General features: G+C 42.1%; 2 long non-coding RNA genes across 2 annotated transcripts; one reads left to right on the forward strand and one right to left on the reverse strand.

Annotated features, from left to right (window-relative positions):
• The first annotated feature begins 228 nt into the window (after nucleotides 1-228).
• On the forward strand, nucleotides 229-1,750 carry LOC148315615 (uncharacterized). The gene is made up of 3 exons (XR_015840756.1): nucleotides 229-1,193; nucleotides 1,376-1,558; nucleotides 1,685-1,750. It is a non-coding gene; the product is annotated as an uncharacterized LOC148315615 (long non-coding RNA).
• Nucleotides 1,751-1,794: 44 nt separating this feature from the next.
• On the reverse strand, nucleotides 1,795-3,326 carry LOC148315616 (uncharacterized). Its single transcript, XR_015840755.1, has 3 exons — nucleotides 2,422-3,326; nucleotides 2,057-2,239; nucleotides 1,795-1,930 (listed from the first exon to the last, which is right to left on the reverse strand). It is a non-coding gene; the product is annotated as an uncharacterized LOC148315616 (long non-coding RNA).
• Nucleotides 3,327-3,808: the final 482 nt, after the last annotated feature.

Here is a 3,808-nt window from a genome sequence, read left to right on the forward strand (position 1 = left end):
GCTTCCGTTCCAGAGATATTACACGTTTTAATTTCGAGTGGTGACGTCACCCAGCCCCCCATTTTCATCCGATTGACTTGGGAATGGTGCCGTTCGTTTGTGCTACGTTTGTGCCCGTTTGTGCTGTTAAAATTTTCGTTTGTGCTGCTCCGGTTCGAAAGATATTACACTTTTTAATTTCGAGTGGTGACGTCACCCAGCCCCCCATTTTCATCCGATTGACTTGGGAATGGTGCCATTCGTTTGTGCTGCGTTTGTGCCCGTTTGTGCTGTTAAAATTTTCGTTTGTGCTGCTCCGGTTCGAAAGATATTACACGTTTTAATTCACGCGGTGACGTCACAAACAGGAACGCGCCAGCGTCAGTTTGTTTTGTTTTGCTGTCGAACAAGGAGCTCGGTATCGCGCTACAGCGTTCAGTCAATCACTTGAATCACTCGTATTTGTTATTAATTCCAGGTTATAAACTAGTTCCTGGAATGAACCGATGTTTTGTATGTTTTTGCGCATTTTACATTCTTCATGATCCTGGAAAGCAACTGTTGCCGGACGAACTTCAGGTAAACATGTCAAACTCACTGTTGTAGCTTTTTTGCTAGCATACAGTAATCTTAAAACCTTCCTGTTTTCACTGCTGTAAATTACTTTAAATTCGGTCTTATTTCTTTTAATAGTGTTGTTCTACTGCTCATTCATTTATTTCATCAGTAGTCATTAAAGCTATGTGATTATTTCTTAAAATTATAGTAGACGTGAGGCTGAAACATATCCGTTGAACTTTTTGAAATAAAAACAACTTAAAGACACCCCTCGATGAAGCATTCCCTCATTTGAGAACAACTGAATTAATATAAAAACAGTCCGTGTGTAATTGATGAGAGCCTGCAGAGAAACCTTGGGTGAAACGATAGCTTTATGTGTAAAGAAAACAGCAACAAACAAAACCCCAAACTATTTACATTTCAACAATTAAGCAATCACTGCTTTGTGAAGCTCTTTGTCTTTTCTGATGCTGCTTTCACTCTACTTTCCAGGTCATTGTGCATCTCCCAGTCAAAAGCAGCCCTCCTGCAATATGCCACATAATGTCCTAGAGAATCCTCTTCGAGATGATATGACTGCTCTAAAAGTAAACTGTCAGCATCAGACTTCTGGGAATTTCCAGCAGGGCAACTTCTGTTCAACTCATACCTAGGTCGGTGTCAATCCACTAAGCCTCTCCATTTCTCAACTTCAGTAGTATGAATACTGTAGCAACATCAGACTCATCACAGAGGTCAACATAATTTTTTAATATATTTTTTCCTCAGTATGAGAAGTAGTAGAGGCATCGTCAGGTCATAAGACATGACCTACATCAGCTTTTTTGTTTTGCAGCAGAAATCCACGTTTCCCTCAATGAAGGCATGATGACGAGCAACGAAACGGTCAACATGAATGAGAAGACTTTCATGCTTGAAAAGCCCTTTTTTAGGTTGTTGAACTCTGCTTCAACAGCTGCCAAACTTGCAGTGATGCTGGTACTTCGGAAGAGAGGGACCACTACGCCTGACCAGAGTGGTAAGTAACTTCCCTGTCTTATGATGTGGGTAATAATCTCAGGGAGGAAGTGGATGTTATCCCTGTCCCCCTCAGCCATGGCAAGTGACCTGATCTCCTCACATATTTCTGTCACACACTGTCAAGCGTTAGTCTGGATCTGCTGCTGATGCTCCTCGACGGGTTCCTGTGCCTGAACCTCTGTGTCTGGCACTATTGTGGCACTTAATGAATCTGAAGGTAATGACAGTTCTGGAACCCCTCTCCCATCAGAAAAGTGCAAGAAATACCTGAAAACACAAATAGCACAAGAAGACTGTATCAGCATGCCAGACACAGAGGTTCAGGCACAGGAACCCGTCGAGGAGCATCAGCAGCAGATCCAGACTAACGCTTGACAGTGTGTGACAGAAATATGTGAGGAGATCAGGTCACTTGCCATGGCTGAGGGGGACAGGGATAACATCCACTTCCTCCCTGAGATTATTACCCACATCATAAGACAGGGAAGTTACTTACCACTCTGGTCAGGCGTAGTGGTCCCTCTCTTCCGAAGTACCAGCATCACTGCAAGTTTGGCAGCTGTTGAAGCAGAGTTCAACAACCTAAAAAAGGGCTTTTCAAGCATGAAAGTCTTCTCATTCATGTTGACCGTTTCGTTGCTCGTCATCATGCCTTCATTGAGGGAAACGTGGATTTCTGCTGCAAAACAAAAAAGCTGATGTAGGTCATGTCTTATGACCTGACGATGCCTCTACTACTTCTCATACTGAGGAAAAAATATATTAAAAAATTATGTTGACCTCTGTGATGAGTCTGATGTTGCTACAGTATTCATACTACTGAAGTTGAGAAATGGAGAGGCTTAGTGGATTGACACCGACCTAGGTATGAGTTGAACAGAAGTTGCCCTGCTGGAAATTCCCAGAAGTCTGATGCTGACAGTTTACTTTTAGAGCAGTCATATCATCTCGAAGAGGATTCTCTAGGACATTATGTGGCATATTGCAGGAGGGCTGCTTTTGACTGGGAGATGCACAATGACCTGGAAAGTAGAGTGAAAGCAGCATCAGAAAAGACAAAGAGCTTCACAAAGCAGTGATTGCTTAATTGTTGAAATGTAAATAGTTTGGGGTTTTGTTTGTTGCTGTTTTCTTTACACATAAAGCTATCGTTTCACCCAAGGTTTCTCTGCAGGCTCTCATCAATTACACACGGACTGTTTTTATATTAATTCAGTTGTTCTCAAATGAGGGAATGCTTCATCGAGGGGTGTCTTTAAGTTGTTTTTATTTCAAAAAGTTCAACGGATATGTTTCAGCCTCACGTCTACTATAATTTTAAGAAATAATCACATAGCTTTAATGACTACTGATGAAATAAATGAATGAGCAGTAGAACAACACTATTAAAAGAAATAAGACCGAATTTAAAGTAATTTACAGCAGTGAAAACAGGAAGGTTTTAAGATTACTGTATGCTAGCAAAAAAGCTACAACAGTGAGTTTGACATGTTTACCTGAAGTTCGTCCGGCAACAGTTGCTTTCCAGGATCATGAAGAATGTAAAATGCGCAAAAACATACAAAACATCGGTTCATTCCAGGAACTAGTTTATAACCTGGAATTAATAACAAATACGAGTGATTCAAGTGATTGACTGAACGCGGTAGCGCGATACCGAGCTCCTTGTTCGACAGCAAAACAAAACAAACTGACGCTGGCGCGTTCCTGTTTGTGACGTCACCGCGTGAATTAAAACGTGTAATATCTTTCGAACCGGAGCAGCACAAACGACAATTTTAACAGCACAAACGGGCACAAACGCAGCACAAACGAATGGCACCATTCCCAAGTCAATCGGATGAAAATGGGGGGCTGGGTGACGTCACCACTCGAAATTAAAAAGTGTAATATCTTTCGAACCGGAGCAGCACAAACGAAAATTTTAACAGCACAAACGGGCACAAACGTAGCACAAACGAACGGCACCATTCCCAAGTCAATCGGATGAAAATGGGGGGCTGGGTGACGTCACCACTCGAAATTAAAACGTGTAATATCTCTGGAACGGAAGCAGCACAAACGAAAATTTTAACAGCACAAACGGGCACAAACGTAGCACAAACGAACGGCACCATTCCCAAGTCAATCGGATGAAAATGGGGGGCTGGGTGACGTCACCACTCGAAATTAAAACGTGTAATATCTCTGGAACGGAAGCAGCACAAACGAAAATTTTAACAGCACAAACGGGCACAAACGTAGCACA

The sequence above is a fragment of the Idiotropiscis lumnitzeri genome, unplaced genomic scaffold, assembly GCF_059441095.1.
Source record: "Idiotropiscis lumnitzeri isolate Australia: NSW breed Sydney's pygmy pipehorse unplaced genomic scaffold, RoL_Ilum_1.0 HiC_scaffold_77, whole genome shotgun sequence".
Lineage (NCBI taxonomy): Eukaryota > Metazoa > Chordata > Actinopteri > Syngnathiformes > Syngnathidae > Idiotropiscis > Idiotropiscis lumnitzeri.